Consider the following 23,499-nt stretch of genomic DNA (forward strand, 5'->3'; position numbering starts at 1 on the left):
CTTGTTGGTCAGAATGTTTTCCCTCATCAACGTGCAGTTAGTCGAAGTTGAGATGATGTGTTCTTTGACTTGAGAAGTCGATGACTCACGAACAGTTTGCTCAGATTTTATCTCGAGTAGAAGAAGAAGAAGAAGAAAAAGAAAAAAATAAAGAAGTATTTCGAGTAGTTACTTTGGTAATTTCGAAACGTGCGTTTCTCCTTGTCGTTTTCGTTCGATATTCAGATAAATACGTTTCGTAGCTACCGTTTCGAACGTGCAGTTATTGCGATCAGACTTTACCTCGTTGATGCCGAAGCCCCGAACCTGTTGCCGCTGCCGCTGCACGCACGCGTTCAAGTATTCGTGTACAAACTCCTAAGTAGAGTTTATTCCCTACGTTGGCAGAGGTGATGCGCGTTCATCGGAGATAAGTACACCGCAGTCCTCTCGCACGGGAACGTTTGTATGCAAGTGGCTAGCTGGTTTGCCATCTTTATTTCGTCCGAATAGCGGCGGTACGCCGCACTCGCATATCAAGTTGTACCAAATAATTGGACATTATGAAAATGTCGAGTAGTTCGATGGATTTGTACGTGAATATTTTCAGGGCATGAGAAACACGCATTCGCGTGTCGTATGGGGGAAAAATGGAGTTATAGTTAAGTTTGAACGTGAGAATTCACGGTTGATAGGATAACGTCTAGCCCGCAAGTGAGATTAAAAGGGTCGTTTTCAAGTCCCTTTTCAATGTTGTGTAAGATTAGACAAGATTAGGTAATAAGTTACGAAATAGTCGTAAAAAGAAAGTATTGGAATAGTTCGTGGAATTCTCGAAGAGCTTTAGAGCCACGGGATATATATCGGAGTTAAGGTTTACCCGTCGCAAGTGTTACTACATGAAATAGATGGACTATCTGCCCGTTGAGCTCCTCCCTTATCCAGATTAGGTTTTATCTTAGGTAAACACCGAGAGCTGCAGTTGGAGACAGTGGTTGAAACTGAGCCGGTCATCCGGAACGCGTCGTCGTCATGTGGCACCGAATTCGGCTCGCATCTATACCGAATATCAGGCGAGCTCCGGGCATCGATTGACCCTCGGAGATATTTACGCTTTGTAACTGGCTATTCGTTTGCATAGTTATGGCCGGACGTATTTTTACCCAGATCTTTGATACCCTCGGACCGTTCGACGATCCACCGATCCGGAGTAGGTATATCCCTTCTCCGTGTCTCCTACGCGAGGGGAATGACAAAGAGAAAAAGGTAAGAAACGAATAAACGAAATGAGGAGGACGCTCGATAAAAACCAGACACCGTACTCTCATTTCATCTTGATCTGGGATTTGACCGAACGCGAGATCGAATCTTGAGCAGGGTGTCGATTTTTACCGAAATCGTGGCCAATGTCACGGTCCAGATTCGCGGTCATCGTATCGCCGCGTACCTGCGGCTATTAGAGGGGGTATATTTGACGGGTCTCTTCCCGAAGTGGGAAAGTTATATCGGACCCCATGCCCGGGGCCCGAGACACGCGTCCTACGCGGGAGTGGGGCGGTTGGTTCGGAGCGGTGATCCAGGATTTAGGGATCCCAGGCCCCGTTCGTGTGGCTCTCGTGGGCGTCCCCGGATCGTTGGCCAGGAGTCGAGTACGGCTGTTCAGTCTTCGGTCCGCACTGTCCTGTATGGCCATGCGTCGTCGCACTATCATCGCTCGAACAGCAGCTCTGCAACCAGAACACAGTCAGTACAGCCTCAACTGCCAGGTCGTTGCTGGCCCCAAAATCTCAAAGCACCGGCTCTCCTCATTCGACTCGTCTGGTTCGGTCGACTCGTTGTGCACTGGCAACCCCTCCGGGTGTCCCCCAAGCTCGCCATTAGTCCACCCAGGGTATCGCTCGCGCGCGGACGCATCTACTACTGGCCACGGTCTCAACGACTTCACAATTTCTTCGCCGGAGCAAAGTTTGGATCGCACATGGCGGTGGCTCGATCGGCCTGATCGGTACTCCGTCGTTTCACCTGCAGGATTCTCCGTTCGAAAAATATCGTTCGAAAATTGTTTATTCGAATCAAATACTCGATCATTATTTGGTAGAGATTTGAACGGTCTCCTTATTCGCGGACTTCAGTGGGTCGGTTTTACCTCGTCGTTGATAATCTTCGATCAACGGTTGAATAAATTTAGGATTATTTTCGAGACAGATTGAACCACCTCGTTCCGCAGTGTTGCTTCGTAACGTTTGTGGCCCCGTACGTCTCTGACCGTTACGTAGGATAATTATTGTGCCGATAATCTCAAGTGCTTTTGTGATATTAGAAAAATAAATTCCCGATAATAAACCTGGCATTATCCGTATCGTGGATCAGTTCCGCAAGTTGAGAATATTCATGCATGTATCAAAAAGTTGTACAATTCAGCCTTCAACTTTATTTCGGGGTTGTAACGAATAACCGGTAAAACCATCGCTACCACCGCTGGCGAACGGAAAAAAAAAAATAAAACAAGAATAAACGAAAAAATACTTGAAAAAAATCTAGTGAAAAAACGGCAGCGATGTCGGTTAACATTCGCGTGACCTCCTGTGCACCGGTAGAACTTTTGAATGCTCCGAAAAGCCGACGTTACTTTCATACCTACAGGTAATTTTTCGCGGGAACTATTTTACGGCATTCTTTTTCGCTTCTTTCATACAACAGGTTGATTTTTATTTATTCTCCGTTTATGTAAAAACTCTGCAACGTCCACCTTTTCACATAAACCGCTGATCACGATTAGTTTGATTTATATTTTGCAAACTCTTTCTAATCGCTCTCGCGGTTTGATATCTTCGCCGAAATACGAACCTTCTCAGTTCGTGTTATTGACAACGGATGAATGCGTTTGGATTCGTGATACTTGAGAAGGTCGACGTCACACGTGGTACGATCAACGGACAATCGACTTAAACGTTGCGACGTTAACTTGAAACTCTGGTGAGAATCTCATCCGAGAAATTGTTTCGAACCCGGATAATTAAACGTATACCTGTGAAAAGTTTGAAATGAGTGAGTTTTAGTGATAATATTTTCATCTCGCCAACGGATCGGATGATTCGAGCTGCGGCCTCCAGTTCATCTCCTGTTAAACTGTGAGTAGTAACTATTGGTGCCATTTTTTTGTCCACGACGAAAAAACTGTTATTTCGTAATTACTTTTTTTTTTTCTCCTCACCGGTAATGTCGCTATCGCAGTTCCAACCGAAGAAACGGCTCGGCGCAACCATTTGATATTTTCATGAATCGAACGAAAGAGAGTCTCGGACATCTTCTCAAATTAAAATGCGATACGCGTTACCGTGCAGGGATGATTTAACATTCCTCGAGCGTTTCAGAACCCAAACCTCAAGCGAACGAAACGTCAGTCGAAATACTTTCGTACCGCCTGTCCGGAAACGTTCGAATCATTCATTCGTCTTTCATCTTTAGAATCGCAAATTTTGGGGTAGGTGCGACGAAAAAAAAAAAATGAGCAAAAATCGGAAAAAGGAATAAATAAAATCGATGACACGGGGTCGCTCTATGTCTCGAATAAGTTCTCAGTCTCGGCGAATCGGCGACGGTAGAATGTAATTGGTGAATTTTGCTCGTAATTCGTCGACGAGGCGGTAGGTGCGAACTCAAAAAGGAACCACGAGGTCCAAAAAACCCCGCGGGCTCGTGTAAGCTAATTGCATGCTTGCTGGCTGACAGTTCACGCGGTATATATTCGCTTACGCAGCCGAACATCTCGGCGATGCGGATTTTTATTTTTCATACATTTTTCTCTCACCTCTTTTCTTTTCTTCTCAATTCTTCTTGCACTATAATACCGAAATTCCTGGACAAGAATATCCAGATGACGATTATCCTGTTAATGCGGAATAATTAGCACCTAGCTTCGCGCGAAATATTCTATTCGGAAAATTTGGACAGTAACTTGATTTACGACGTATCCTTATGTAAAAAAGCTTGCGCGTGCTACCAATTAAAAAAAAATCAAAAAAAAAAAAAAACCAAAAAAAAAATGAACAGGTCATTAATATTTGTGTGTACGTACGTACGTCGAAATATGGGTGTGGCGTTTAAATCGTGTGCCTATTATTCAGACCCGTTAAATGTTTATCTGTAAAATTTGTAAATTTTATAATACTTACGCAGAGCCGAATGAATTTTGAATTTTGAACGGGTCTCGTGCAGTGCGCGGGGCCCGTGTGTCGGGTATTCATCGGGGTCTTGATCAGCTTAAGCAAACATCGGCCCGATGTGGTTTCTCACCTTTATCGTTATAATGGCTGTAATTTTGGCAGCTCGTCGCGATGTGTAAACGCAGATTGTGCTCGTACGGACCCCGCGTCATCGTGATTGCATGGTGCGAAGCGACCGGGGCCACGATTTATTACGGGAACCCATTGCAGTAGGTCCACGTACACCGTCTACCCGCGTGGGGATTCACCGCGGCTGTGCACCTCCGACCGTTATAAACGATGCGGCTCAAAACTTTCGTTGAATAAACAATAAATATACCCGCATTCTCGCGTCGAGGAATTACCTGGTGGCCGCTTATACAACAACGCGTTATTACCGCAATCGGGTCAAAAAAAGAAATTCTCTTCCCGCCGTAAGGTGTTCGATCACCTTTTCACCCCCCACTTTGACCTCACGTAAGCTCCTTGCCAGGAAGCTTTCCCACCCTCCTTGTCCTCCTGTCCGGTAACTACCATGAACGAGCCGAGGGAAAGTAGAAATTATTTTGCACTTTCTATTATATTTTTTGTATTCTCCACGTTATTATTAACATAAGATTGATATATTTTTACGCATGATCCCGCGATTCCGTCGAAAGATTTTTTCCATTTTTTGTTGAGATGCGAATATTTTTTTTTTTTTTTTTTCAACCATTTTAGAAACTAAATGCGGATTTGTGATGTTCTGTTATTTTGCAGTCATGTTGGTTCGCGGTTGGAATATGAGTAAATTATTCCAAAGCTGCGGAGTATGTAGAAGTTAGTGTTGACGTGTTTACGCCGGCGCCAAATCCTCAAAGCTTCTTTTTCTTTATCTTTTTTTATATTTCTATCTTTCTTTTTCTTCAATTCATTCCCTGCAACCCCCACTGCTTCGGGGTTCAAAAATAACCACGTTTCATACCTAGATTCAAATTTGCTCTCGGAACTCAATATATATACACGTAGCGATTCTAGCCCACCAAATTAGACTAGTCACTGTACCAAGCAATTCCTCTTTCAACGGAATGAAAAAAAAAAAAAAAAAATACCATTATCTGAATCAAAGCGCATAACGTCAGGACGTCCAATTCCGTAACGTTAGCGTCACAACTTGCCTATGGTCAGAAGACGCGGAGAACGGATTTCAAATAATTGCTCTGTTCAGTTTCACGTGCTGCGGGCATCTAATAGAGTTGTGAAGAATCGATCCGACCTCCTATAATATGTTTTTTTTCCCTCAATCACAGCGGCGAACGGGTCGTATATCAAAAACCGTTTGAAGCTATAAATTCGAGAGATCAACTACATCCAACGTAATACAAACATATCCGTCTCAAAAGTCAAATCCGCACCGCCGAAGATTCGAAAATTTTCTGAGAGATCGAGCGGAGATTTTTCAACCACGATATTCCGGTGCAATTTTCGCACTCGCCATAACCAGTTCGCAGGTATTCGTTTGCGGGAACAAATTGATCACGTAATTATTGTGATTCGACACTTACCGAGCTTACTTTTTACACGTGTCAATGGATCCTCATTTTCCGTTCTTACCCGCGTTGTAAATTGGTGAAGGGGACAAAAACGAAAGAGTAAAAGAAAGAGAAAATATAAATATAAATACAAAATGAAAACGTGCGAGAAGATGCATCGGTGAGGAGAGTTAGGTGAAGAGTTGTGAGCCAGCGGGGTTTAAATGGCGTCGACAATCCGGGAGCCATAGGTGTACATCGTACGCAGGCATTATACGAACTCGCCATAGTCCGAGTGCAAGTAGTGGAAGTATAGAAACTCTGGATAAACAGACGCATCTAATCACTTACCGTGAGCACGAAAATAAATTGAGATGTCGGCGAGAGCGAGCGACCCGTGTGACCCTCTTCGGCAAGAACTTCATTAATATTATTTTACCACTTGTGGTTATAATGGTGAACGGTACGTCGATGCAGAGCTCGTTCTCTTTTATATTCTTCATTTTTTTTCACGAACGAAAATTTCGATTATCTCCACGAGACGTAAGTGCATCTTTCGATCGATTTGAAGAAGAGTAAGATCGTCGCGACGAAGACACAGAAATAGAGAAAATTTGTCACGGTAAAAAGTCGCCGATCGGACTTCGTGAAAGCATTTTTTCAGGTTCGAGGAGTTCGAAAAATTGCGATACGAAAGATCGATTTTAAATTACCTCATTAAACTACGATCCTGATTTCGCGGTGCAAAATTTTTTTATCTATTTCCACCGTGTGATTCTACCGATGTTAAAAACCCGACGATTCGGTATTCAGCATCTGAGTTCGCGTGGGAAAGGCAACCAAAAGTTAGTCCGATGTTGACATCGCTAACGAGGACATCATCGTCGCTTAATTGTCTACACATAGCTTATCTTGTATTGGGAAAAAAAAAAAAAAGAAATATCTTTTTTTCGCATCGATTAGCGATACTTTGCGATTCGCGTCGACACGACCCGTGTAGTGGATTTCACGTTTATACTTCTCGCCGTCTCCGGTCCGATCGCAATTTGTTTATAGCTCTGCCGAGTCCCCACGGCTTAATCGCGAACATTATTCCTCATTAGCGATAGATTTATTATTCATACCTTGTGAAACAGCTGATTATGCTCGTAACCTAATCAGAAGATCCGTGTTATTTCGAAAAAACTATGTTCCAATTCAGGACTGGATAGATAATAATTTTTGCCGATACAGCGATAGCCTTGTACGGAGCGTAATCTAATTGAAAATTTTCAATAACGTCTACAAATGTTTGTACAATATAATATATATTTACATTGATTTTATTTTTAGCAACTGCACTCAATTACTCGCATCCATACCGGTTTACAATTCAATTACGATCAATTTTGAAATGTTGCCGGTATAATTGCAAGATTAATGACACTTGAAGTAACTGGGCGTAATTTTCTCACAGAAGTCAACTGTGATAGATAAACGCATAACGAGACCGGATATTCTCAACGGATTCTTAATGTATAACAGGTTTGCGGCTCTCCGCAGATTCATGAAAATTATCTCCCTCCGACCGATCTCCTCGCTCCTCGTATAACCTCAGCGTCTATTTTTTCACACCCTGAAAAATTGCAAAAAGTCCCGGAACAGCCTTTCTCTTCTTCTCGTTCAGAATCATTACAATTAACTTCGGTTAGACGGGACTGCTTTTGTTTGTACCGATAAATGGGTAAAGTGAAGACTAGAATTGGAAAAAGAAAAAAAAAACACCTCGTTTCGTCGTAAGAGTCGAGAGGGGCGTATCCACCAGTGTAGCAGCTATACAGCGCGTATACGATAGTCGTGGGAGTAGTAGCTATTTTTGTAGTTGAAAAAACTATTTAGCTTTCCAAAATCACAGCATCCATCGACGCGTTGCCAGAAATAGTCGAATATTTACAAGACTTCGTAGCGCAGCGGGGTGAAGTTCGGGGCGAAGGAGCTGCGCATATATTTTTTTTCGCCTGCAGCAGCACCTCAGCAGTGATAGAGGCGCACCCCCGTACGGAAAGTGCGCGGAGGTGCAGCAGAGTCCCGGGGTTCTGTTATGTTTCAAATCCCGCGTGATCTTTGTGCGGCGGCCGTCTCTTTGTATAAACAGAGTCGGAAATATATACACTCCACCGCACACTCTTTCGGACTCCCCTCGGGTCCATTCAGAGCGCGTGGTTAGTTTCATTCACGCGGGTACACTCCCCACCCTTCACCACCGCAATCCGAACGCATAGTACGCGTTTTAATATCATCGCAATACTTCGCTAGTCCGTACGCCAAAAAGAGCACCCCGCCAACCACTGAATAATCACCCCCGCGAAGAGTAACAATTTTCATACAAGTTGAGCATCGATCAATTCCACCGTGAACGGAGGTGAAAAAACAAATTGAGAATTTCTCGTACGAATTTAAAAATTTTTTAAAAACACTCGATCTATCGGCTCACTTGCCGTGATTTTTTCTTCTCTGTTTCACGCGAAAATAGATCTACGAGCGGGGATGTTTTTTTTTTTTTTGGCGAACGCATCCGGTTCTATGCACCGTCGAATTCGGAGTGCGGTAACCGCGACGAATAAACAGAAGATTTGTTTATTTTTTATTTTTCTACATTCCTAGCAATGAGGACGTGAGAGATACCCGGTGACGATTTTACACTTATGTCACCGAAACTATCCAGTAGCAAAGAAATACCCATGCGTCAGTGGTACGTCCGCGCTCCAAGAATGTGGAAGTTTCAATATTGTCATATTTTTTGTGTGACGTAAATTTTTTTCGACACATTTTATATCCAGGATATATTATGCCCGAGATAATCGTTTGTGTTACATCCAGACGTTCGATTTCTTCGTTTCTGTACATCCGTGACGAAATTATTCAGGATGTATGCCCGATGTTAGCGCACGGAGAAAAATACATTTGGTACGTACGGCATTTGCGAGAGTAAACTGTACAAATACGTACGCGTACGACGTCGGTCTTTTGAGGTGACGTATGACGCGCGAATATGTAAATCCTGATTCGAATTTTGGCGATGGTTTGTTTTTTGAACCGTGATCCGAACCGGTGTGTCTCGAAGTGACTTTTTTCCCGTTCGCGGTATTCGGGTTTTCTCAGTTCACCCGGATGAAAAAATTCTCGGTTGTTTTTGAATCTGTTACAGTAATTAACGGTTCAGATTTCACACCTCCCAAGTACCGGACGCAACTAAACGCATCTTTTATGTGACAGTGATTTATTACATCGATTTCTTATCGCGAAGGTGGGCACCAATTACAACGATCAGATTGTGGTAATCTCACCGTTCATCTGGCCGATTGTTTCAAGTATCAACATAGGTATTACGTAAGACCCTGTACTGCACCGTTCAAAAACTGACGAAACAAAAACGATATCTTGGTCATTCTGATACTCGGCGGTTCTTAGACCGTTTTTGTTATTGAGAAATGTCATTTGGTGCAGTAAGCTCAACGCTACTAAATAGCATTTTGGCATTTCAGTCAATAAATTGTCAATCTTTCAATCGCTAGGCAAGTTCATTTTGTCGTCAGTTGGTCACCTGACAGTCATTTGCACTAAGCGCAACTGGATTTTTTACTGAGAAGGATTTTGAACAAAGTTAGGATGAGCGAAAAGGTGAACGGATCACGACGTTGAAGGTATAACGATTCCGGTACCCGCTTATCGGTTGCGATGACTAATTGAAAGTGGGTCAAATTTATTTCGAGCACGAATTCATCGTGTGTGGCCACCGTCGATTGTAGATTTATAACTTCTTAATCCATACTGCGGGGTGTGTCACGAGCCGTGAATTCAATATCGTGATAATAACGTGGAAAATAACGCGGCGAATTTTTATATGATTCACCCACCTGTTATTTTCTGATACACCTTCCAATTCGTTACGTCAGATTCAAATATCACAGATGGGATACAATGAGGGGATGTTTCGAAGGATCGAGTATTTATTCCTATTTTCTGAAATTCATTTTTATTCGTCTTCTGACAAAGAGATCATTTCATTTCCCTTTCGAGGGTGCGATAAGTCGGCAAAAATGCACCCCTTGTAGTCTCGAGTTTTCCGGGATCAAGTTTTCCTCGCTCTTGACCCGCAATTCACGAGCTTTGAGTCTCGCTCGTTCCGAGTGTGACAAAGGTCAACTGAAGTTTGACGGAGCTCCCCGTTCACCGACTGTCAACAGTACATAAATTCTGTCAAACAAAAATTATCATAACATGAAGTGTTCTCTGTATATTGTTTGAACTTAACGGAGAGTTGAAGACAGTGTTTGTCGATAAGGGGGGAAAAACCTCGGCTTCTGGCGCGTGAAGACGACGCGTATTTGTTCACGGCAGGTACGTCATTTTTTCGCTTCGTGTGACGGGACGTCAAGCGAGTGTAAGAAAAGTTCGGACAATCTGATAAAAGTCAAAAAAGACCTCGCAGTCGCACCACAAACTCCAGATAATGTTCGGAATTGATTTTCAAAGAACTACTCCGAATCGGAGTTTCAGCTTTGTTCAGCGGATGATCGGAGTTGTTAACTCGAATTCCAACCCTGCTATCAAAGTGTTTATTCAAAATAATTTCGGAACATCCACCTGTCCATCTAAAGATTCTTTGAACAGCGTCTCGTCTGCATGCGCCAGCAGTTAAACGCGAGTCATTCGATGTCGTGTACACTTTGCGTGAACTTTCTCCTCAAAGATCTGTGACGGATTCGGTTTCGAATTTTTTTATCATCCATTTCTTCGCCATTCAAATCGAGCGTGAATAAGCTCGAGATGTTCGAGCCCCGCTGTTTCATCCGTAATGGTAGAAAGAATTTGTGCATCGACACAATTCGACTTTGTAGTCCCGCACATTCCTTTGGCTCGTTGAAAATATATTCCAAGTTCGTTCGTGGCATACGATTTCGTTAGAGCCGTTAGAAAAATACGTCTCAGCATGCGTATTTTGGTCACACAAATTCTTTACGACCCTTTATATGACATCTGCAGTGACTATATTATACCGAATCTGGATATTCGGAAAGTTCCTCTGAAAATGTGAAAAACTTTTCATGGGACAGCGTAGCTCATCGCGTCATGAATATAAATTCCTCTCTGTCTCATAGTCAGTCCTATTGAGATCCGAGGGATAAAAAAAAATCATCGTGCGGTCCAACGTGCGTACGTATATGGGTATATGGAAGACCTGCCACTATAACGGTCCTACGAACGTCATAAACAAAACAAGAAAAACGGTTTGAATCAATAGTCAGATTCCATTCCCCGGGATGTGTCACGATTTATTTTCGAAAAAAAAAAAGTGAATGGATGAAAAAAATTGTAAAATTTTCGGATGAGACCCTTTTGATTGTGGTGTCTATTTTTTTTTGTTTTTTTTTTTTGTCACCGTTCAATTGTGTCGACGGTTTTATTCCTTCCAACTACTAACAACAGTGTAAATAAAACTCACGTTCCTTCTTCTCGCTTATACGTCTAAAAATCTCATATATATGCTACCGCATCTATGCATGTGCATAGATTTTTTTTCCGAGAATCAACTCCTGGGTATTTCTTTCTGTCAATTTTTCCCACGGGTGAACCATCTGTGTGCACGTCCACTCGATATGTATGTATATACGTCATTTGGTTGAATCCTAGCTTCGCGGGTTTAACTTTTGTTAACTCACCGGTAAAGTGGTAACCATTGTGGCGCGTAACAATTACTCCGTCGCCTCGCTTCGGGCGTCAATTAATTATCGGTATGCACATGCAGTTAGTGTAATCGAGTCATGTGCACCGACCAATTGAAGTTCCGAAATGACTGCGGTCGCTGCAAAGTCACCGCATGTACCTCATCGGGCGACCTGGATCCGATTCTCCGACATCTGATCGACCGATTACCGGATATTGTGATACATCAATTTTTCCTGTTCAGGCAACATTGGAGATCGTGAGTTCAAGGTTTTTTTTTTATCACTTACCGTATCTACCGGTGGTTGTGGCTCGCGCACGCTCTCTGGTTAGCGATGTCGTTAAATGCGTTCTAATTGCACGCTACGGAGTGTTGCGAGAGGCGTACACCCCGTGAAGTATGTGCATATGTGTTTTACGCACTCGCTAAGCACGCCACATAGAAACTAAAGAGAGTAAACGCATCGGCAAACCGATGACTGGGAGGATGGATAAAACCAGTCCGCGCAACAACGCCTTGTGCGGATGAGACCTCGTAAAACTCGCGGTAGACGTATTTATAATAATTACTACCCCAACAGCGACTCTATCTTTTACTTCCACCGGACTAACGCGCGGGCGAATGATGAGAATGCGAAAGTCGTGATTATTCTACACTTCGAATGAAGGAATTTTTTCGTCCCAACTACATCTGTCATGCACTTCTCGGGACGAAATTTAATTTTCAAACAGCCGGAGAAGACGGAGCATTTTACACCGTTAATATTTTCAATCACCGAAGAATAGTCGGTGTGGACTTACGAATTGCTCGTGTATAAAAACCTTGACACGCCCCTTATATTGCTAACTTCCACCACGCTCGTTAATTAGAACCTCGTATGCGTGGTGGTCAATGACCACGATGCTCTACCACAAGGCCTTCGAACGTATCGCTATAAACAAAAATGAAGCGCACTAAAATAATGGGCGCCATCGATTCAATAGCAATAACGACGAATCCTTTAGTCAGACTTTTGAGTATAGGAATTTTATGCGTGGAAGCAATAACATCGGGAGGCGCCCTTTTGGCTGTATGTCGTCTATATTCAATGTGAAACCACCCTCCGGAAACGAAATTTCTTTTCTATGAAAATTGCAGACGTTTGAAGAATTCATACGGACTTCTTGATCGTTCTGTGAGTCCTTTAAGAGCCATAGATGAAAACCTCGTCTTCTGAATAATGGAACACTGTTTTGTTGGCAGATAAAAAAATTGATGATAGTACAAATCGTAAAAGTGGGAACATCGGTCCATAAAATATCATTACGTTAAGTAAATTGAACTACGAATTTTTTCCATCGAGATATCCTTGATTTTCTACTTTTTGCGCGGACTACGTCGGAAGTTTTCACCGGAAAAGGAACGCTGCACCCACGTTGATTCGGCTGTGACAAACAAGGAATACCCCTTTGAATTTTTTCGATTTTTTGGGCAAAAAATAAAATATCTCTGAAATGAATCGTATGGCACTTTTCTTACGTATTTTGACCTCAGGAATCCAAATCCAAAAGAAAAATTGATCTATCTCCAAAATTTACCGAGTTATCGCCAAATTTCAGCTTTTTGGGGTCAAAAATAAAAAATTGATTTTTTAGTCTATCTTGATGTAATTTGAGCTCAGGAATCCGAATCCGGAAGAAAAATTGATCTATCTTCAAAAATAGCCGAGTTATCCTCATTTTTTCGCGATTTTTGGCATAAATTTGAGAATATCTCGAAGGGAAAAAATCGTAGCTCATTTTGGACGACGGATTCGTGTTTCTGAGGTCAAAATACATAAGAAAAGTATCATACGATCAATTTTGAAAAATAAAAATTTTTGGTCAAAATTTGAAAAAATCGTAAGGGGTACCCCTTGGAAAAATCTCAAATTTTGACTAAAAATTTTTATTTTTTAAAATTGATCGTATGGCACTTTTCTTATGTATTTTGACCTCAGGAACACGAATCCGTTGGTCAAATTGAGCTGAGAATTTTTCCTATCGAGATATCCTCGATTTTTCACTTTTTGAAGCGATAAAATGGCGATAACCCGAAAAATTCGAAACTCTGGATGATTTCTTCGAACTTTTCAGTCTCTATGGTGCACCAGGCGTGTATGTATGTGATATTCATATGTAAACCAATGGAAGATTCACGAATAATTATGAGTTACACGGTATACACACGTGCGAAGACCAAAGTCCGATGTGCATGAAGAACCACGTGGGTCAGACCACCTACACAACGCACAAAGGGCCCCCCATTACCATTTCGCCATAAGTCAGAGTTCGTTTTAGCCCGAAGCTATGTACGTTCAGGTATTATCGTCTCATTTGATTAACACTGTCCGTAATTTAACATGGGGCAAAGAATAATGGCAAAATCGGCAGACAGTAACCCCGGGCGTATATTTCGCCTTTTGTTACCTACAATTTTCTCTATATCACGGCATAATTTCACTCTATCCATTACGATGATGCGGATTCTCACCTTTTTTTCGTTTTTCTCCTCTTTCGTGAATTTCTCGGAACAGGTTTTTGAACCAAGATAGGTCAGCCGATGACCATTTGGACGTGCCGAGATTTTGCTTAAACCCCTTGCCCCGGTTGTAGGGTAGGGTGTAATCGACGCTCAATCTATTTAAGTGTCTTTGAAAAGGCGATTGTTCAACTTTCGTGGAATTTATAACGAGTTTTATTACCAAATTTGGTTTGGAAGGACATCCGGTCGACGTCTACCTGCTGGATGGAATCTGGTGTATTAAAAGAATAACTGAAAAAAAAAAAGAAAAAGGAACGGAGTAGTAGAGAGAAAGAGGAGAAAAATGTTACCGGGGTAATAATTGAGGCCCCGTAGGCTACGCGTGACGACCACTAGCCAAAGGCAAGTCAAGTACGCGGTTTATGAACTCTGAATTTTTAGGCAGTTTGTTACCCTGCCCAGCTACTATATGACCGTCATATAATTCGTCGAAACGTGCTACATTCCTCTTGATTGTATAAACGGCAGCCTTTACGATTCTCATTTGCTTGGCTACTGACGAAAAAAATGTAAATCTTTCTTTCTCAGTTCAAGTTTTTCTCGGTAAAATATCAACGCCATTTCTTTTCCTACGTAATATCCTAGTTTACTTACTAAAAAAAAAAAAAAACAAAAAAACAATAATCGTAATGATCGCGTGCAATTGCAGATGATTCGTCGCAACGGTGGTTTAAAAAATGGTTCGACGTTGACACGGTGATTGAGGACACCGACGATCACTCGGTACGGAAAAGAAACATTTGTCAAATTACGATTCGGATCGAACGGGCATGCTGGCGCTTCGTGCATTAGCATACAGGAAGTGCTACCGGATATTGTTGTTAAATACTTGCTCCCATTTCTCCCATTTTTTTTTCTTTTTTCTTTCGTTCCGATCAATCCGTTATTATGCCAACTGTCTCAATACTCGAACACTGTAATTCGTGCGACCGGGAGTCCACGATAAATGGACCTGTCCAGTTCATTCTAAAATTCAATCAGTCTCGAAGCGAACGTTCCGTGCGACTCGAAATGAGACCGCCAACTTTATACTGTACAACACTTCGTAAATTCAAGTCAACCTACGTGAATTTACCAAGCGTGACAAATGTGTTGGCCAAAAATATATCACATCAGTAGACTCATTGGAATCTTCATCAAGAGAATGATGAATCATACATCGTACAGTTTGCTGAAATATTTTCATTCAAAAATCAAAAGTCTGAGGGTTGTGTTCAAATTCTTTTATTTGGGACTTGGAGAAAAGAATGCAATCCATGAGAATGTTACTTTACTCATCAGGTGAAACCAAAGCGAATTCGTTACTTGTTTTCACGCCCTTCTCTTCAACGTGGGAGTCCGGCTGAGGGATTCGAATTTCAGTGCGAAAATGTGGCATTTTTATTCAACAGGATATTTCGGCACATTCTCCGCGTTGTAAAAACAACGAAATTCGACCTAGTGCTTTCGAACCCATGTGAAACTAGTAGCCGCTAGTCCTACGTGTCCCGCGGCGTGCTATAGAAATGCGATTTCACGGGGGCTGTCGGTCGAAACGTCAGACTGCGGGCTGATAATTCACTTTGACAAATTGTCGGACCGTGCCAGGCCCAAACGATCTACACCGGGGACCACAGGCAACGCCGTGACGCGGGCAAGCTCGTGTGGGCCCGTTGTACGGGCAAGTCTCCGCCCCTCTTTTGCTTCTTCTATCTAGGCGCCGCCAATATTACTTTCCTCCATTCATACCCTCGTACGTTTGCCTTTTCATCCTCAGGTCGTTGGATTTCGAACAACCTGCCATCGAATCGCTCGCTACATGTCTCTATACCTACGCCTCGACTCTAATCCATTTCGTGAACGTTTTTTTTTTTTTTTTTTCTGCTTTGGAAAGTTTACAGATACCGAATTCATGGGGAAATGTCGACGGTATCGGATGGTCGATGTGCTGAAAATGAGTAATTCTTCGATCGGTTACATGTACAAGATATACGTTAACGGCGAGCGGAGTAGCGAGACTCGCAGCGGGACTTTGTAGGTCGAGGCGGTCAATCGTTTCGGGGACGATTACCTCCACCCGCGTAAGGGTGCAGCGAGCAGTGACCACTGAAAATGACCAGCGCGATGCCTCAGAGGGCCGAGCCCACCCGATGGCCCGAAATCCTCCCACCCGAATTCTCTGGCATCGAACAACAGCTACGGGCGGCCCCACGGGCTGCTTCCGAATTTCAGTATCCCAAAGTTTCGTGGGAGTATGTTTGTTGCCTTCTGGATTCCGAGACTGACGGATATCCCGTATTCGCTGTCGTGTCAGAGGGCCGGGGTTTTTTTTTTTTTTTTCCGCTCATAAGATGAAATGTGACGGTTAATTGTTTCGAAAACCTGGCTTGACCATATTATTTTCAATTGATAAAAGTGTTGGAAATTTCAACTCGTAAGCCACAGTGACAATTCGTGAATCTTGAAAAAAAATTCAAGTGTGCTTTTGTTGGAAAGTGTGATTTGCCCCTCTTCTGGAGACGGAGATTTATCATTACCGGAAACGTGAAAATTCTGGTATGTAATGCTGGCATTTTTTCTCTTGTGACAAAATCCTTTCAGCACAACTCGTATTCAAGGGTTTCCAAGGGGAAAAAAAAAAATACCGCGAGCGTGGAATTTCACCGGCTTTCACCCCTAATTGGCTGTGAGATTCGTGCGTTCAAATCTTTCTGTTTGTTCGACGAGGTCGTCTTTGATTTTATTCCAGTTCGGCTCAATTCAAGGTCAATAAATATGGCGCGTGATAAATTCATGGGTCAACAACTGCCAAATCTCAGCAGGTCAGCTATAACATCGTCCACTTGACTTTTGATCGCTGTCAGATTCAAACGCCTCTAGAAGAGTAATGCGTTCGCTTTTAGGGCACGTGGATATATATAAAAAATCGTTCCACGTGATTTCTTCATTTCCAATTCGCACGTGGTAATTGTTTTTTTTTTTTTCTCTCTATTTGCCTGATACGTAACACGCCGTTGAGTTCTCGTTTCTGAGAGTAACAACGTCTGCCGGGGAGTTTTAATTTTGACATCATTGCGGCCCTTTCAACACCGCGGTTTGAATCCGAATCGCCGATGACGATGGTAGGTATGTAACGGAATGATTTCCGCGCCGGATGTTCCGCGAGAGGTCCTCGTAACAGAACCGGACGATACGGGCGGTGCAACGTTCATACTTATGTAGGTAGTGTAAAATCCACGCCCCAAGTTTCATAACGTTCATTCGATCATATCTCAATACGACCTACTTCCAACTGAAGATCTTCCGCTGCTGCCCGTTCCTCACGCCGTAGCGAAGAGGATCAGCTCTTTTTTCTAATATAAGTCCAACGTATCGCGTTTAGGCATTAGAAATTACAATAATACCGCGATAATCTGGAATTTATTGAATAGAGAGCGCCGCGATGTTTCCTATAAATGTGCTTCGGTACTAACGGTACACAATATTTCAACATAATTATAAAGCTGCACACAGAAAACTGATCTATAGACTTTCAACGCGCAGGTGTTACGGCGTTGTTATATATACGGAAATACGTTAAGAGGCGATAGTACAATTTATATACGATACTCGTCCATTAATATATTCCCTGATTTTTGAATAAACATTTCGCGGAGCGTCCGACACCTGAAAGCTCTAGCTGATTTTCATTAATAAATTACGACGTACGTATTACGGCGAGTCGAGTAAGGTGAAATAAATGTGCAATCTGCACGCGATGAACTTTTCTACGTAAAATTGTGGTGTATTTCATTGAAACTGGTATCCGCCCGCAAGGGATGAAAGAATAAATCGAAATACGAGCGTGTCTACAGATTTATCGAACGAATCGTGAGCGGAATTTTCGCGGAGGATGATTAAACGGCCCCAACTTTATGAAAGAGTAAAAAAAATCCCTATCGGAATTGTTTGTAAAAGTATCAAATACGAAATCACCGGTATAGAGACCCATGCGCCGACTAAACATATAGCGATGTTTACGATTTTACCGAGCGCATTGAGGCACGTTTATGCTGCAACAATTCTCCGAGTGACTTATAACGTTACAGTATAAAACCGCCATGCGCCGCACCACCGGCAACGGCGGTAACGGCAGCCGGCAGCGGGTCAATTTGCCAATGGGCAAGGCTTCTTAAATCACTCGCAACGTCACTCCGGACTCTTGAGCTTTTTTTTTTTTTTTAACCCCGCCGCTCGATCCCATCGGGCGGTCTCCGTTGATCCGAACTTGCAGTTTCTCGCATAAACGATCGTTGCATCGAGATAGCTGCGTTGCTGGTATTATCGTAAATTTTTTGTTGTTTTTTTTTCTTTTCTACGCAAATGATGATTTTCGAGTTTTCGAATCAGATATTCTCAAGCGTCGGAGTAGCTTCTAATGACGTCGCCAATGAAAGTCGGTTTTCATATCTAGCATGCGAAGCATAAACCATAATTAGTTTGTACAATATAAGCGCGTGTAAATGTCACCCCGCGGTACAGAGATTCATAATTCATTAGTTCAAGGGTCACACACGATAGTTGCAAACGGGATAATCGCGGGGTTTGAATCGCAGCTCCTTTCCCCCGTTATTATGATTTATTAACGACCGGATTCCGTATGGGCTCATAGTGTGCATGCGTACGTAATTGTGCGCTAGCTTATCTCGAGAAATGAATGTTGCCGTAATTTCTTTCGAGCACCGCAAACTCGTGCGTATATACGTAAGAATTTTGTAACCAACGATATAATTATTTCTATCATTCAAACGAAAATGGAAAATCATCCTTTCGAAAAAAAATATGATACGCAAAAATCGGTTGCAGCGCGGTATCATGATACTCGATTGTTAATGAATGAAATTTTTTTTTCATCGAGCACCACGTGTGTGCTAGAGAAAAATAAAAACTCCAAGCGGCACGTGCGAACTGTGGTCATTCATTCTCGGTATTGATGTATACATATATATATATTGTTGTATATCAGGGGTCATTGGCGTTGCCGTATGCGTCGATGCAACGAATTACGCGGAATTTAGATCGTGACGAAAGATTGTAGCTGTAGCTTTAAACAATTCGCGACTGGTCAGATTTTCACGCTTCGACATCGCGTGAGCTTGACGACGTAGACCACATATAATACTTGTACATATCGCGTTGCGACATACGTCTGTATATTCGATCGAAAGGATCATCGTCATCACGCTGCGAATAGGGGGGAAGGATAATTTCACCGCCGGACTTAGAGAGATGTAGATCGAGCTTGAAGTTTCCGAAAGGTGGGAATTCCTACGGGATTTTATAGTCGGAATTACACCGAAAAAAAAGGCGGCTGAAAAGGTGGTCAAAGTTAAGTCGTAAGATTTTGGGATATCTAATCTCCGTCCCCCAGAGTATTTCATGGTTTTCGGTTCGAGATTGATTCTCCTTCTTCTTTATCCCGAATCTTGTTCGGTGCTGAATTATAGCCTTACTTATCGATTACTGATTGAACGAATCAATTGTTACGTTTTTATCGTATTATGCGAGCCGTTCAACGTCGTTCGGTAAGAGGAATCGGGATCCCGGCTCTTTTATACGTTTGTGTAAATGACGTGAATCTTCTATTTACGGGCATTTCACTAGATAAAAAAAGATCAATGCCCCGGAGCGGTAAAGTATTTTATACCTTCTTCTCTCGACGCACACCAGATAGCGAGTACGACCCGATATGATCACTTACCCGAAAAATACCCAGAGTAAATCACTCCGATTTTATTCGGGAAATAAATTCTCACCCACCCCCTCGAGACGACCGACCACGTATTTTTCTCCGTTCAGAAGTCTCCTCCGAACGCGCGGAGGACCAAAAATAAGCGAATCGGTTTCGGGAAAACGGACGCGTAAAGCTGTCGTCGCGGTTTCAGGGAGTATTCGTTGAGATCCGTGAGGATGAAAATAAAGGTAAGAAGATTCTCGCGAGGCTTAGGGTGAGGCGTGTCGCTACTTTATTCTTGTGTGAATTGCTGGCTTCGTACACGTAGTCCTCGGCAATCATCTATTCGAGCCCCCGAGGAGCACTTCTTGGGACAAAGATACTGGAAGATCGCCGTGCCGCGGCGCGCCGCGCCGATCCGATCCTTTCCCGCGATCTGCCTGCCCGCCCGACTGGACGGCCCCGCTCGCCAGAGGCCTGTGGGACCCGGGCGGTTTCCCAATGTCCTTAGCCGAGGCGAACTCGGCAAACAACGCGCATTAGTACAATTATCGAGTCGGGTTCTCTCCGAGGAGGAGGCGAACCCTGGCCACGGCGTAAAACTCGAGGTGTGGGAACGTGGTCGGTGGCGCGGTGCGCAAGCGATACGTGTCGGTCGCCTACCGATGTCCAGGGTTTGTACAATCAGTTATAAACCTAATGTCCACCCCCACCTCCGGACTCCGTATCACCTCCTCGCTGACTAGATCCCTTGTTCTAGCCGAATACCTTTGCTATCCACCGAAGGATCTTCTCGCGTAGAAAAATGTGCGAAGAAATTAGTGGGCCTGAGATCACCATAAAAATACCAACGTCCCGAATTATGACAAGATTCACGTTTGCGGACGTGACTTTCGAACGTCTTCGTTCATGTAACATGCGTGTATTAATTTGGTACGTCGCTCGAAAATTTTTTGATCGTTTTTCTTCGACGGATTGTATGGGAGACTTCCATTCTTTGAATCGGTCGATGAGTCCTTGTTGAGGATTGGAAAAAAAAAAAGAGTAATGGACATTTTTCCCTGTGTCAAGTATGTCCTTCGTAATCGCTGGCCATTACACGATGTGAATGGATTTCATCTGTTATCATGCGTAACGCCGATGGCGCCAGTCGCCTGACTTTCTGCACGCGCATTGCTCGACGTCGCTCTGCACGTACCTATAACGATCATAATGCGCCCGTTCACCTTAAGTAATTCTTTTTCGTATCGGAGAAAGCAGAAAATTATATTTTTCAAATCTTATTAGTTTCGTTATTATAATTATCCCATTTACAAAGCGGACGTATTAGCTGTTTTATCTTTTTTCCATGAAATGTAAAGAATTTTTCTCATTTATTAAAAATTTTTTACGAAACGGTTATAGTCGCGGCAAAACGAATTTTGATGGTATTATAAGTGTAGATATAAATCACAGGCGTACAGTCTTGGCGATCAATTATATTACCTTTAAGCCTGGCAAATCATCGCCATTTTCTTTTCATCGCCACCCAACTAAACTCGTACGTAACGTTTTAGATATTATCCAACGAGTTTTCGATATCAACGACATCGCTCGAGGGGCAAACTGGCATATTATATACCGCAACACCATGTGATCCCGAGCGCAGATGGTTATCTACAAAACGGTTACATGACGCGGTGCAAGTTACCGCGGACCCGGTATCAGACGTTCGAGTAATTTTCCCGATACCACCTCGACAGCCTCTTTTGCATCGTTAAATTCGCTGTCGCGCGATACGTGTAACGTCGGATTTCGCGGATCTGAACCAATAGGGTGCCAATTTTTAATCGGTCCGAATCGATTTTTTTCCTCCTCCGTAATCGATCGTGGAAAAGTAGTCGAAGGATTAACAAATCGATGTATATATATATAAAATACCGATCTTCATTTCGAAGATCTTATCCGAGGAGGTATAAGGTTCCCGTCTACCCTGCAGCCTCGAGAGTCGCGGCACTCGCTATGCGCGATCTGATTTTTAAAGCAGGAAGAAATACGCCCGGCGCACACCAACGGGACTGTAGGTATACTTCGCGTGTAAGTGTATTACGTCTTCGCAGAGCTACGGTTACGTCTTTTAAACTGCGAGAGGTAATGGCATACTTGGACCGAGAGATTTATCTCTCGTATTAATAACGCGACGCGACTGCCTGTATATATTTGAGAGTGTGAAACTGCACACGTTCTTCGACCCCCTAAATTCTCAGGCTATACGTCGTCGGATGCTCCGGTTGTTTTTTTTTTTTTTTTTTTTGTTCACCGAATTGTTCGATCAAAATATAAAATGGATCGGTCAAGGAATGTTCCGGAGTCAAAAAGCAAAAACGATTCCTTTACGTGGCGATACTTGGGATTTTTTTGGTAACAAAAAAAAATCGGAGGGCGTTCGTTTTCTTGAAAAGTGAAATCAGAGGAATGAAAAACGGACAGAGTGGAGGAGAGAAGTAAAGAATCGTGAACGGGGGGCGGAATAACGAAGAGCGTCGCAGCCACCGCACGCGTGGTCCCCCCATCTTCTATATCTGTTGCGTTAAACGAGCCGTTTGCGTTTTTAGTTGCGGCTCAACTCTCATGTCTCGGTTTGTTGCTGTCGCGTGACACGCGTCGGCGTCGCCGACTAACAGTGCCTGCATACATATGAGCATATATGTTATATGTACGTAGCTACATATATATATATATACATGAGAAACATACCCGCGGGGCGCCAGCGCCAAGACGTTCGGAAAGACCAAGCTCATTTATTTTCAAGGGAGATTCTCGATTTTATCTAAGCTGCCGCATGGGTAACTGCACCACCGAAACCTTTGTGTGCGTCCGCCGGTGTATTAAATATGAGGAGATGCACTATTTCAATCACGATATGGGCTCACCGGATAAGAAGATGACCCACTACGGCGTAGCTTTTAATTGAAATAAATTCAAAGTTCGGCAGAAACGGGATCAGGACAATGGCGATTCGGAACGAGGTTTGAAAATTTCAACGAAACTACCCTCGGTAGTAATTCAGCAACATCTTCAAAAAATGACAAATTTTCTTCGAGTCAACGTTTCTTTCAGGATTGCAGGATATCCACTGTGTGTTTTAATGTCACGCTTGAAATCATTACTGCACCTGCAGTAGAGGGCAGTTTTTTACTGGATGCGATACGTCCACCCATTGACTGAGGTATATATCGGTAGCAAGTTTAAGTGGAGACTGATTAGGCTTAATGCAAAAATTGTTCATTTATTTCTGTTTAGTAGTCAGCGTATCTACGATTACTAATGGATATTACATGTTCATTTAACCCGCGAATCAGTAACGGGAAAAGAAGCTTATCATATCACGTAGAATTCTGTACAGGTGAGCAGATCCTGCCGGAAATTTTCACGTCTTCTTAAGCAATTTTACATTTTCTCATCATTGCTGCTTCGGTTGATCAGCTTCGCAACGATCAATTGAAAAGATCGATCATTCTGTAAGATAAAAATGAAAATGAGGGTTCGGTACGAAGAGGGAGGGAGAGAATAATCAATTCAGCGTTCTAGGATAACCTTTTCCATTTCATTTTTGGATCATAAAAATTACCAAGAGTTTCCATACCAAAAAGCTATCAGTTAAAACCAAACTCCCACGGTTTATTTATTCTTCGAACGTTGTAAATGCGTTTGTCCGTGTTTATGATGAGTCAATTCTAAGGTGGTACAAATTTATGGTCAGCTGACACATATTTCGGTCGTAAAGATTCCGGTTGCTGCATCGGGTTAATGAGTGTATACAAAATTCGAAATAACTTCTTCCACTACACACGACTGTACATT

General features: G+C 42.9%; 1 protein-coding gene across 3 annotated transcripts in view; it reads left to right on the forward strand.

The window, feature by feature from the left end:
* Positions 1-961: 961 nt before the first annotated feature.
* The window catches only part of LOC105683834, a 64,385-nt gene continuing 41,847 nt past the window's right edge, over positions 962-23,499 (forward strand). For 2 of the 3 annotated variants that reach the window (XM_048653013.1, XM_048653016.1), the window contains exon 1: positions 962-3,110. The gene's annotated coding sequence lies outside the window, so the exon portion shown is untranslated. Of the gene's footprint in view, positions 3,111-16,317; positions 16,500-23,499 lie in introns of those variants that run through there. The other variant, XM_048653015.1, reaches the window with a different exon arrangement.

Source organism: Athalia rosae, chromosome 3 (assembly GCF_917208135.1).
Source record: "Athalia rosae chromosome 3, iyAthRosa1.1, whole genome shotgun sequence".
Lineage (NCBI taxonomy): Eukaryota > Metazoa > Arthropoda > Insecta > Hymenoptera > Athaliidae > Athalia > Athalia rosae.